This window comes from Diadema antillarum, unplaced genomic scaffold, assembly GCF_040938485.1.
Source record: "Diadema antillarum isolate AM-2024a unplaced genomic scaffold, OU_Dant_1.0 seq00000810_RagTag, whole genome shotgun sequence".
Lineage (NCBI taxonomy): Eukaryota > Metazoa > Echinodermata > Echinoidea > Diadematoida > Diadematidae > Diadema > Diadema antillarum.
In genome coordinates this window covers 21,878-35,799 of record NW_027271690.1, presented here as the reverse complement: position 1 = coordinate 35,799, position 13,922 = coordinate 21,878, and the positions used below count along the sequence as shown (strand labels likewise).

The 13,922-nt window shown below is 38.3% G+C and overlaps 1 pseudogene; it reads left to right on the top strand.

Annotated features, from left to right (window-relative positions):
* The window catches only part of LOC139739665 (uncharacterized), a 61,219-nt pseudogene that overhangs the window by 25,555 nt on the left and 21,742 nt on the right, over positions 1–13,922 (top strand).

The window sequence follows — 13,922 nt, the reverse complement described above, 5'->3', positions numbered from 1 at the left end:
CCCATGGTGTAATCATTGTCAGCAGACACAATAAAACATTTCCACCCATATTTGATAACTTGATGTACCTTCATTACTATACTAATTCAGTCAACGGGTACACTGTGCCAAATTAGAGCATCAAAAGTCAGAACTAGTATAAGGCAATGAGATGCACTTGCACCAATGTTGCATTGCTTTGATTCAATATTTTTTGGCACTTGTATATGAATGTTTTTCATTGCATTCTATTGTTGTGTTGCTTTGGTTCAAAATTTTGGGCACTTGTATATGAATGTTTCATGCTGACTGTAATAGATATTTTTCGATCTGCACCGGTACAGATAGATTGTCATTCAGATACACACAGAAAGTGTGTGATAAGATTCATAGAATGATTTGCCTCGAGGCTCATTTACTTTTGTATAATATGTGATAAGATTCATAGATTGACCTGCAGCTGCACCATGAGGCTCGAATATTTTTGTTTAAAATAGGGAAACTATTTTCAAGAGGGGACAAGAAGGAGAAGGAGAAGGAAAAGGAGAAGGAGGTCGCACCCCAACTCTCCTTGGAACCAGGTGGTGGACTATCAGGTGAGTGTACCTCTTGTTCGGACCTCTTTATGTGCTACACCCCTTGTTGAGACTTTGCAAATTTTGGTGGAATCACCAGCCAAATTTGCCTAAACTGAAAAGTTCCTCGGATCAATATTTTGCTGACAGCGATGAGTCACCATAGACCCGTTGAAGACTTGTCCCGACGATACTCGGGAAGGGGGGGGGGGAGGATTGTCTGTGGGAGATGCGTGTTATAGCAGAATCAGGGGGGCGTTTCATCAACGAGTTCGTCGGAGTTTTCACCGACAAATTTGCTATCAGCCAATCAGACCAAGGATTTCATTAGCTTTTAACAGTTGTCAGTATAAATCCTTGCGTCTGATTGGCTGATAGCAAATTTGTCGGTGAAAACTCCGACGAACTCGTTGATGAAACGCCCCCCAGCTCACCCTCAACAGGTTAAGGATTTGACCGAGAGCTTCATTCTTTGCTGCCAGGGTGGTGATTCCTAATTGTTTTATGCTGATTTTATGGGAAATGGTGGCCTGAAAGGCCCTCCAAATGAATGGTTGTGGAAATACTGATGAATTTGCTGTGCTGTTGAGGTGATGCTGACAAAAAGCTAGGTGATATTAGGTGGATGCGTTATTGGGATCATTGATTGTCATTTAACTTCGTTCATTGCCTTTTATTTGGTCTTACAGTTGGACAGAAATATGTGTCAGTGATATTGATAGGAAGGTTTCCAGTGGGAGAGTCCAGTGGGTAAAGTTGGTGTAATAGGGATATGAGACATGGCGAATGTTGATGGGAACCAACATGGATAGAGATGAAAAGCAGATTTAGAAACTGTGGTCTAATTGATGATAGCTGGTTTTGATGACAGGAAAAATGATAGAAAGAGAAGTGGCAGAGTTTATTTTGATGATGATGATGATGATGATGATGATATGGTGGTGGTGGTGGTGATGATGATGATGATGATGATGGTGATGATGATGATGATGATGAGGAAGAGGAGGAGGAGGAGGAGGAGGAGGATAATGATAGTGATAATGATGATTATGAAGATCTCTTGATGGTGGTATGGGTGCTGCTGGTGATAATAATGTTAAAGCATTGGAGGGAGGACCTTGATGGTACTAAAGTTGATGATGATGGTGGTGGTGGTGATGAAGTAAACTAAGTAAATTTGCATTTTTGGTGCCAGTGCCAGCAAATTTCTATCACTTAATATACTGCTTTGCAGGATATGTCAATATATATGGCATCAAGTATGGCGAGCCGAAAATCAAGAAGAAATGGATCACGGTGAAGAACACCGTGTTCTCCTGCTCTGCAGCGAAAGATGATGTGACGCTCTTTACCTTCAACATGAAGGGGATGCAGATTGAGATCGCAGACAAGAAGGAGGTGAAGATGAAGGGAGCCTTCAAGTTGATCCAAGACGGAGAGGTCCTCCTCTACATTGAGGTGAGAGGGTGCACACACACAGGGGGGAGTGTAGAGATCTACACAAGAATGAGATTAGCAAGCTGCAATGCTATCTTGTACTAAAAGGCCACTTTGGGCACATTAACTCTTTATGTGCCACGTTCCCACGTCCGACTCAGTCGACGGCGTGCCAACGTCGCATATTCTGCTCAACAAACAAAACCGCCAAGACCGATCGATAAACCGCTAATTACTGCTAATCCCTCGGCACAATGAAAGCGTTTCTCATGCTTTTGTTCCTCTCATATACGGCTTGCATTCTATGTGGTGATCGACTATCAAGCGATGTTCCCAACTAGATTTGCTCGTACATTGCTTGTAAGTTTCTGTCACGGTTTTATGTGCAAAAGTCATGCCTTTACAGTAATGTAGCAACTGGTCATTCAAAAGAAAAATTGAAAATAGATTCGTCATACAATTTATATCGAAACAAAGCTTGGCATTCCTCTTTAACTTTGCCTACTATTATGCCCATCCTAACAGAAATCTGTAGAAGTTAAACAAATTTGAAAAACAGAATTCTTTCTCAAAGCATGACTACCTTCGTGTCTCAGAATAACGTGGCAAACAGGGGATTTCCACCATGGCACATAAAGAGTTAAATATGTTGTGCCATTCTCAGGAAAGAGCGAAAGATGTGCAAAGTGTGCCTTTGTCCCATTTAATGCCATGCCAGAAATTCAATGAGAAACTTCCTTTTTTTTAGTTACGTTACCAGCTATAATGTTTAGTCAGTGTTACCAGATCACAAAACTGGCATATCTGTTTTTCTCACTGACATGTGAATATTAAGTTATCTTAATAGGTGATTGAGAGTCAGCCAAGAATTCTTTTCTGACTTAGTGGTTTACGAGTGTACATTGTCTCATGCAACATCTTAACCTGGTGAGGATGGTTTAATCTTGCTACAACATGCATTCCCCCATAGACGCCTGCCCAAGTATACTAGGACTCGTCCTCAACGGGTTAAAGTGCCATGTTGAGATGCATGTACGAAAAAGAGAAGACACAGATTTTTGTTAAAGTGCACATGTCTAGTGAGTCCCCATCAAACATCTCTGGTTCCCACAGACCTTAAACATTCTAGATGCAGGCTACCTGCTCAAGGCGCTGGTGGCGCCCTCGCTTGGTAAGCAGCCAGACAGGAGCAGCACAGTGGGCAGTGACGAGTCGGCGGAGGACGGAATGGTCCAGAAGCTGCTGGCCGCCTTTGAGAACTCGTCTTCGAAGGCGGACGAGACAGACAACATCCAGGTATGTTGGTGGTTTCTCGCATGTTTTATATACGTCTGTTTCCTGGTATTCAACTCTCATGTTTTTTATCTCTTCTCCTCAGCAATTAAAAGGACGCCCTCTAGAGCCAACTCTCTCTCTCTCATTTCAGATATATTTCTTTTGGAATTGGCAATTATGAACAGTGTTTTGTAAGAGAGGGCTTTAATTCCTTCAAACATTTTTCATAGTTTACTTACCTTCTAGTTTGCTTTATGTTTTATATTTTTTGGTTTTTTTTTTTTGGGGGGGGGGGAATGAGACAGGGGCTTGAGTTTTCTGATTTGCAGAAAGTTCTTTTGAAAAGTAACATTCCTGTGTTATTAAACCTTGGTTATCTTTTCACAGGAGTATATTATATGTGAATTTTTGTGTTGCTGTGAGAGTCATATTCCTATCATATCTTGTCAGAGAGTGAGTGATGTTTTTCATCATCCCTTGGGTATGTTTCATTTTGGTTGGATCATGTCATGTGAAGTTATGGTGTACATCTTTCTCAGTGGAGTAAAATGCATGATTTTTTTTTTCTCTGATTTCCCAATTTCACACAAACTGTGGCATGTTAGTTATCCATTTGTGACTTTTTGGGGGGAGCGTGCATCAAAACATATTGTCTCCTGGATTCTTGAAATTCTTGTTAGAATGGGCTTTATTGCCATAAAAGCATATGTCCCACAGAGTTGGCCAAACAATTTGTTTTCAGTGCAACTGTAAGAGCATGATGTTAGGATTTGGATGACGCCCTAATTATGGCTGTTGGATATGATGTGAACAGCCATCTAACACAAGCGCATTTCATTTTCCAATTAAACTATGATGAGACACCTGTCTTTTTCCCCTGGAGAATTTAGTCAAAAAATTACAGGAAGATCCGATAAAAAGCTCTTTAGAATGAAAACATGTATCACTTTTACTGTAAAGAATATCATGAGGGAAAATTTGGCTACATAATGTGATCATTTTCAAATGAAATATAATATCTCCTGAAATAGCATGAGATACAAGCCTGACATGTCAGTGCATTGATTAATATTTATTGCAATATGACCCTCTATATTCTTTTGAAGCAGAATTATTACTGGGTGTAGTGATTGATGGAAAAACCATTAATATCTCATTTGCGTGTCCTATCCTAATGTGTCTATGTAAAATGCATGTCAGTGATGAATGTACGTGTTTGGATGGAAGAGAATGAAACCTGGGAGCAAATGTGATCAAACAAAGGTTGCACAAATCAAGTTTACCAAAGACATTTTGTCCACTTTTTCTTTGCATGGAAGTTGCAATCCCTAATCCTAGAATTGTTTGTTTGGTGTTTTTTAATCTGTTGTGGTAAATTTTAGTTGAGAAGAGTCAAGAGAGGTCACACCCAAGCAAACAAGGTTTGTTGGTTTGTAGTAGGAAGAAGCCCACCTGTCCACCCAGTCCCTCCCCTTTCCCTCAGCTCCTCTACACCCCACCCTTTTCCCATCCCTTCCTCCGACCTTCCCCACCTCTTCCCTTCCCCTCCCATCTCTTTTCTTCCCTTCTCCTCCTTCTCTTCTTTTCCTTCACCCCTTCTCCTTGCCCACCCTCTCCCTTTGTCACCCCCCTCTCCTTCACTCTCTTCTCCCATCTCTCCTACCCCACCCATGTACCCCTACCCCTCCACTTTCCCTGAATGTCCCTCTCCTCCCTCCCCCCCCCCCTTCCTTTTTGCCCGAACAGGACAACAGGATCCTTTGTATCAAACTCTGCATGGCTACCACCAACAAGTATACCAAACAGGCTTACAATCCAAGGCTTGTGTAATTGTGTACCATGAAGAATTTGCCCCCATCCTTCCCCTCCCCTTCTCTCCCCTTCCCCTCCCCTCTTCCTCCCCCTCACTCCACACCTCCCCTCTCTCCTCACCCCACCCCCTTAATTGGCAAGACAGGACTAGAGTAGCTTTTCTGCCTGCCCCAGCATGGCTACCTGTGATGATTATTACACCAACTAGGCTTGAAATCCCAAGGCTTGTGTACCTTGTATGCATGTCTGCTTGTGATGTTCTGTTTAAAAAAAAAATCAAGTGGATGTGCATGTATTTACCGGCTGATTTGTAACATTGAAATCCAAAATGGCAGCAATGATCAAACTTATGAATGTTGAATCAGAATGGTGTGATGTGAGTGCCCATAACTCCAGACTGGTTCCCCAATTCGAGTTGCTTTCTGCCATGCACAGCTCCTCCGGTAAACCAGGATACATCGGCACCAGCAGATGCTCACTTGCACGTGTGTCCAACTTGTTCAAAGTTTTTGTTTGAAGGAATTCAAGGAGATTGACATTATTTTTTTTTGGCCCTTTTGGGGTTTTTTTTTCAAAATATATTTATATCTATTTTTTCTTTACAGGTGATGCCTTTAGATAATTCAGCCATAGATTCGTTTGTTTGTTTGTTTGTCTTTTGTTTGTTTGTTTGTTTGTTTTCCAAATGCCTTAGATGCTATTTAATCCTCATGTGGGACTAAAGCCAGCAGTTTTGCGTGTTGTTTCAATGTTTTCACATGAGGCATCAATATCTCTTTTGAAGCATCTAATACAGTAATTCCCTTCACTTATTCGTATGTTTTGTGCCGTAACCTTTTTTCTTGTAGTGTGTATGCATCCTCAAAGTAAGAGAATGAGACTATAAATAGCTGTCAAGAATCTGAACACTTCGAGAATAGGTTTTATTTTTCTCTTCAGTAACATATAATTTTTGAGAGTTCAGCTCTTTTCCTGTTCTCATTTCCGTAGAGTACATTTCATCATACAGATGTATCATCCAAGTAAATTTACTATTATGTCAGGTATATTGTTCTGGCAAACGAATAGTTAGAAGGTGCAACTTTATGGTGCTACTCACTCTCTCCGACATATCCACACTGTGTTTAGAGTATACACTAAGAGATGGAGGAAATTTGGTCATGACTTTTTAATGTCTTACTTGACTGGTGGAAGAACTTCTTGTAAGTAATGATTGTCGTATAAAAACCAACCAAACCAACCAAACAAAAAACAAATGTAGAGGCCATCATCATTGGACATCCCTGACGGAACGTATGTCGGCATAACAGAGTCACCTAGTCAAGAAAGTGTCTACGTAAACAGTTCCATCAACACAAATCCCCACGACACCACGTCACGTCGCCGGAAACTCGGCAAGATTGTGAGTCTTTTTTTCACTTTTTTTGTTTTGCTGAGTTTTTTTTTTGTTTTTTTTTTGGAAAAAAAAAGACACCATTTGGCCACAGATATTCAATGAGAGCACAAGCCTACATTTTGAAATGCATAATCTCATGTCGGCACAAAAATTGAAAATGCCACGCTCACTTTTAAAACCTTGAAAAAAAAATGTCATCAGATGCCCTCTGTTTGGCTAGTAAAGTGAATGCATTTCACTCAGGTTTTGAAGAGTTTTGAAGTCACATTCTGTTGAAGTATATTGTATGTGACAGGATGAGACAAACTATTTTTTTTTTACTTGATGAAATTTATTGTATGAAAATGTAATTCCTCATTATTTACAGTCTTTTACATCCTATTCACCTTGCTGTCTGTGAGAATGCACAGACTTAAAGCTATTAATGCTTTGCAACCATTTTGTTTATTCGGGACTTGTCTAACAAATTCAAATCTAAAGCTATTGCTTTGCAGCTGTGTTGTTTATTTGAGACTGGTCTAACTCAAAGTACATGCACATATAGGCATGTGTGCCTGCATTCAGATGCAGTTTCTATGGGTGGACACATGCTGTTTGCCAAACATAAGTGGGACTCTAATTCCTCCATGTTACTTGTCTATGGTACAGACCCTTGTATCTCTCTCTTGGTATTTTCTGGGGAAAAAGCATCAGAAACAGGAAACAAATGCATTAACATGATGCAAACAGGATTAATTGTCCAAATGAGCAGCTTCGACGGGTGATTCATAAAGGATGAAGCAGACAAGGTTTTAGCATTAATACTGCATAATATTAATGCAATATTTTATTTTTAATGAGCACTTATGGCTTATTGCAAGTTCTCACATGCAAGCAAGCTGTCTATCACAATCATATATGTGTATATATACATTCGTTTTTGCATTTAATTCAATATTTTAATTTTCCCTCATGTAACAGGTTGGAAATGCTACAGTTTAGGATGTATTCCCGAACTCCTGTTCTTTTTGTTTTTCCTCATATGCTTCTAAATGTGCTGTAAATGAGCCAATTAATATTTCACTTTCAGCAGCAGTAACTGATGTAGTTTTATTTTGCAGGATTGATTTGCATGATGAAAACGCATTTGCTTTGCTGTCTTCGATTTTCTTGTACATTGCCTTCTCAGTTTAATAACAGCAGATCATTTCATAAGCCTTTCATTTTGCTAATGCCTTTGCAGTTGGGATTCCTAAGCCCATTTATTCATTTATTTATTTTTTGAGACTTTTTAATTTGGCAGAGTAACCACCGTTTCTCACTGACTTTCCCTGTGGCATTGTGTTCACTTCAAATCTTGGATTGTAAATGTCCGGGCATATTGGGCACTGTACTGGTTAGAATTACTCATACGTGGACTCAAATCTGGCCACAAACTACTGTATTGGCCATATATTTCACAAGGTTTTTATTTTTGCAAATTTTGCTAGTCAGGTGCAAATTGCAAATTTAATAACACACGAAAAATATTGACTTTGATCTTGACATGAAAGCGACATGCATGCATACATTTCTTGGTTCATTGCAGTACTCTCAGATCGCAAATTTATCCACTTGTGAAATTGTAGAAAAGTCCTACTCGTGAAAAACTAGATTCAGTGAATATATGGCGTATACAGTAATCTCACTTGGATATTGAATGACTAGGTATGGCAAAGTAGAACTGGCTCCATTTACAACAAGGTAGATTTTGCAATGTCCATTCTCATGAGGGAAAAAAAAAAGTATTTGCGAACAAAGTAAAAGAAAGAAGTGTGAGAAGGGTCAATTTTTTTTAAAAGGAAACATGGTTATGATAAAGTAGTCACTGGAACAGTGCTGGAGTTGACCATTTGAAACCAGCTCCTGGCCTGGAATAAGAGATTGGTGGTCTTTAAAAAGGGTTCTTCCCAAGAATGAAAGTGAGTTTGAATGACATACATTTTCATCTGATAGATAATTTTAGTGATTTTTTCACTCCTTATTCTGAAGATGGCACTTTTTTCTTTACTTTTTTTAAACTAAGCTCTGACTACTTTTTTTTAGTTGTTGTTACTAAAACTCCCTTCTTCAATAGAGTAACTACTTCTGTAATCACAGACATTGAGCACCAGAGTAAATGATACGTTTGCTCAGGGAGTTATACCTACATGTTTGCCTCAATTGATTTAGCCTGCTCATTTTAATATTCATAAGCTCTCTTGAAGTGTAACTTTATCCTTTTTCCCTAGCGCAGGTTGATATGGGGGAAGTCATTAGCACCAGACCAAATTTTCCTCAATCTGATAATGCTTTTGGCCTTTTGCTTCAATGCACTTAAATTTACTCAATAGCCTGGAGCTACTTCATGTCATTTGGCCAGTGCTTACAATTGAACAAACAGATGAACAAGCACACACCAACAAAAATGGGTCAAATTGGTTACTCAAATGACCAAATAAGAGAGAGAGAGAGAGAGAGGAAAAAAAAAATATGTCACTGTTTGGATGTAATCATAAAATATAATAATAAATATTAGCACAGAGGTTTTCATCACAGGGATATTGTGCACCTGGCCATTTATTTGCTTTGCAAACACACATTTATCACAAATTTCACAGCCCCAAAGCCACAAATGATTTGAAATGATGATGGATTAATGTATTTTTTTTTATAGAACTCAAACACAGCACATCATATCTCTGCAGTCATACTGCATGAATGCTTGTTATTCCTTGAAATCATTATTTTAGCATCAAATACGTTGTATGTAGTCTTTCATCATTTTTTTTTTACTATGCCAAGTAGTAATTATTAAAAAAAAAGTTTTGTGAAACCCATATCATGAAAAAAAAAAAGAAATTGCTCTATTTCACAAAAAGTTAGTCAAAATATGGAAAATCTGCTTAAGTACATTTGCTGCTAAGACATACAGTCAAACCTGCCTTAGTGGCCACCTGTCTATAGTGGTCACCTGTTGCATGCGGTTAGTACAAACAATTGTCCCAGTGAGAAAAACCATGTGAATGACCCTATCACATCAATTGCAGCCTCATATCTGTAATAGCCACTTTTTGTCTCCCTCGGGTGGCCGCTATAGACAGGTTTGACTGTACTAAAATAAATTCAAGATGAGTGATTTGCAAATAAAGGGTACAGCAAAGATTTCTGACCTTCTGTGCATATTTTTCTTTATTGAAGCATGTATAGTCTTTTTCCATTGGTTGGGATGCATTCTTTTATTACATGTATATTGCATGTCAATAAGTGTCTTATATAAAAAGATTCAGTACCAATCTTTCTTTCAGGAAACTGTGGCCAGAATCTCCAAAGTCTAAGTCAGTCTTGATTTTGTGGACCATATCAAGCAAAATCACAAATGCTACCCAAATCATAAGAAAAAAAAAAGCAAATTTAGGCATTGAGGTGATTTTGCCATTTTCTTATGCCATGTTCTTCTTATTTTGTTTGCTTTTGCCAGGCTTTTGGTAAATGATTTTGCTAAAGGGCTACTATATTATGGTTCATGATTATGAGGAAATAGCATATTCAAACAATTTATATTAACTGTAAAGTAAAAATGTGTGCCCACTCGAATCAAGCATCTTTTAAGATGCTATCACGTAGTCAGTATTCATTTCACAAGGCTACCATTCATCTTAAAAGAAAGAAGAAAATATAAGCAGATACTGTACAAGTAGAAATTTTCGCGGTGTTGAAATTTTTGCGCATTTCGGGCAAACCAGAAATTAGCGCAAAAATAAAAGCACGCGAATGTTTTTGCTTGCCATATGTTCCAGTAGTTGATGTCTTGATTCCGCGGAATCAAAAACACGTGGAACTCTTCTTACATGGCCGAGCGCGAAAGAATTAGTTGCGCAAAAATATCCACTTGCACAGTATCAGGCATATTCTAGGACATATTCTATATGTGTGTTTATAGAATCTACATATGTTTCATATACATTCTAGGATATGCTCTAGGATATATTCCTGGATGTTAAGGTTTCCAGAGGATTGAAAGACCCCACTCTTTACTGTTTTCTGTCGTTGAGAATGAAACCAAACAATGTGACTTTTGTTTAATCCTCCAGAGACCCAGCACTTTGATTTACCATGTACATCCTGTACGTTTTTGTTGCCAATGATAGTCAAAGAGTTAACAAGACTGAGACTTCTCTTTCTCTCTTTTTCTCCCATGTGACTTTGTGTTTTGTTTCCATCCACCATGTTCATCAATTATCATCCAAAAATCATGAGCTTTGTGTCTGAAATCACCTGAGTACATCTACCATTGACACACTTCGCATTGTTCTTTCTTTTTCACTTCCGAACAGTTGTTTAGGATGTTTGGGGGGTTTGTATCCATGATTATCTCATCTAAACCAAACATGCACACGCAACTTAACGGCGCAGTGCAGTCTCGCACAAATTGCACAGTAAAGGGATGGTACAGTATTGGTGGAGATGAGAATTGGGCTTTTAACTTTTTGCGAGATACCAAGAAAACCCTTATGAAATAGTACAGAGCTTACCATTTTGAGAGGAATTCAAAGTTTATTTGACAAAAAATCGGGCTTGGAATGACTGAAACATCCAAAAACAAAGTAAAACAAAGTGATCGTAATAAAGTGTGGGTCCCACACTTATTAGAATCGCTCTGTTTTGGATATCTCAGCCATTAAAAAACCAATTTTCATCATATAAACGTTGAATTCCTCATGGAATTACATGCTCTTTCATATTTCATAAGAGGTTTCTCATTATCTCACCAAAAATGTTAGAAACTTTAAATTGTGTCTCAACCAAAACTATACAATCCCTTTAAAAGTGATGTTGGGTTAAACTGTGCACGCATCTCTGTAATATGTGGTTTCATGAAATTGTGAGAGGAAACTGAAGGACACTCACATATAAAAAAAAGAAATAATTCATGCCATTGACAGTTAGTGCACTTGACTATTTAAACATAAGCACACATGTCTCAAATGTGCATCAAGTTCAAGTAATCTAACATGGTACTTAAATGTCTGATAAACACAAAATATATTGTTTTAACCCTTCATGTGCCTAGTAAGTTTTCAACCAGTGCCAAGACGCAAACCGTTTGGGGCCAGATGGATTTGAAGACAGAGTTAAATACTATAAGGAAGCAATATTTCAACTTCATCAAAACATGTCTTTTTTACAGGCAAGAAAGTAAAACTAGACTGCTTTGGGAAGATGTAAAAAATATAATCAGATATCCTTATGATAATAATCCATGAAGATGGATAATCTAGACAGTATAGGCAATGACTGTGCCAGTTGCGAGAGAAAAAGTAAGCATGACGATGTTTGGGGCAGATTATAACCTGGTGCTCCTTTCATGAGGTGAGTAAACGTGCACATGACATATTAAGGGTTAAACACCCATGGTTATATACACATGAGAAATATGACAAGGTGTTGATGATGTAAGCCCATAGGAAAATTTGAGGCTTGCAGCATACTCCTGCGGCATACTTTCCGCAGGTCTGCGGCAGACCTGCAGCAGATTTCACATGCAAATCTTAGGAATTTCACATGCAAATTAGTCTGCAGCAGATCCTAGTATTTTAGACTCTATGGCCCGAATTCACGAAGGTGGTACAAATGAAACTATGGTTTAAACCATGGACAAAAACCATGGAGCGCCAAGTGTCGCACAGAATATTTGGTTATAAAATCAGTCATTTTGTCGATGAAATGATTATTTTGTAACGAAATGAACGTAACGAAATGACAACATTTCGTCCACAAAATTATAATTTCGTTAACGAAACGGTCATTTTGTCGACGAAATGACCAATTTCGTAAGGAAAAAATCCGTGATACACTTGGCGCTCCATAGTTTTTGTCCATGGTTTAAACCATGGTTTCATTTGTACCACCTTCGTGAATTCGGGCCTATGTCTACATACAATCGCAATAGAGCACATGGTTAGATTCTGCGCGCACAGTTCAATATAGAGTAAACATGCAAGCAGATAGCCTCAAACAAGGATGATATAACGAGTGTGAAGATCAAATTTTCATAATGCTAAAAATACTTTGTAGCAGTTCTTGTAGTGATATAGTTAGGGGGTACAGAACTGGAGGCTAGTATTTGTGGACCAGATACACAGCCGCTTACAGCTATTAGAATAAAGAGACTGTCAATGTTTATGTTTACTTTGAATTAAAACACCACAGCAGCCTTTTATGAGATGTACACAGGACACCATTCACATTGCATTACAGCAGTTTGAGAGTAATAGATATGTGCTGATATTTTCTTATTTTGCTCACATTCATTTTTGTTTTACTACTCCAATGCAAAATTCAAAGTCACTTTCAAAGTCACTCTTTGAGCTAATTCTGAAAACATACCAGAGTCCAGGTCATCTCATAGTTATAAAGTGATCTGACCTGTCTTCATGTTACAACGACTGAATCACAGGTCTTAACCCGTTGAGGACGGTTTGATTTTGCTACAACACTCATTTCCCATAGACGCTTGCCCGAGTATACTCGGAACTCGTCCTCAACGGGTTAAATGTTAAGAGAAAAAAAAAAACAGAATGAGCCGATTTGACTGCTCCAAGAGATTTTGACTTGTGTTCAGTGCTGCCAATCTATTTTATTTTTTATTTTTAACTTGTGACATAATTTTCTTACAGGATGTAATGCATTTATCCCTGAAAATCTTCTATAAAAAAGGGAAATGCATTAAAAGATTTGTGTCAGTTGGTGACCAGTGAGATGATGGCATCACCTCAAGCTAGTTTGCATATTTGTGATTATGACTGATATCAATGAGAATATGTGACACTTTAGACTAGAAAAGCTTGTTTGCTTTTTGTGCAATCATGATGGCATAATCACTGCTCTGCTCATTTGATTTGATTTTTGTATTCCGTGAGTTAAGCTGAACATTGTGTGCCGTCCCATTTGGAAGTAACAGAAGAAAAATTACATATTCATAAAAACTCTAGGAAAACACAGAAAATGAAGATAGTAGAAATCATGGAGTCCATATTTTTCAATGAGTCATTCATCATTTCATTGCAATTTCAGGTGGGAATTGTAGAAAGCTAACATATCGTATTTTCAAAGTGAGAACTGTAAACATAGCTAACAAGGCATTATTTGTACTGGGACCACATACGAAGCTAATGTTGGGTCTGTTTGTCACTGGAGGACTGTGAAAAAGCTAACACATCAATTCATTATTCCCCAAAATGGGGTCCATGGATTAGCCTTCTTGATCTTGGGGAATGAGCTGTAGAGACGTGATACATCAAATATTCTGGGCACAAACTGTCACTAATCAGTGGGCATCTCTTTTTTTTCTTTTATTTTGTAAGGGTAAAAAAAAATGTACTGAGCAGAAATCCCAATAGTCCTTAGAGGAAGATCGCTATGAAGAATATGTGACATGTTGCCATGCC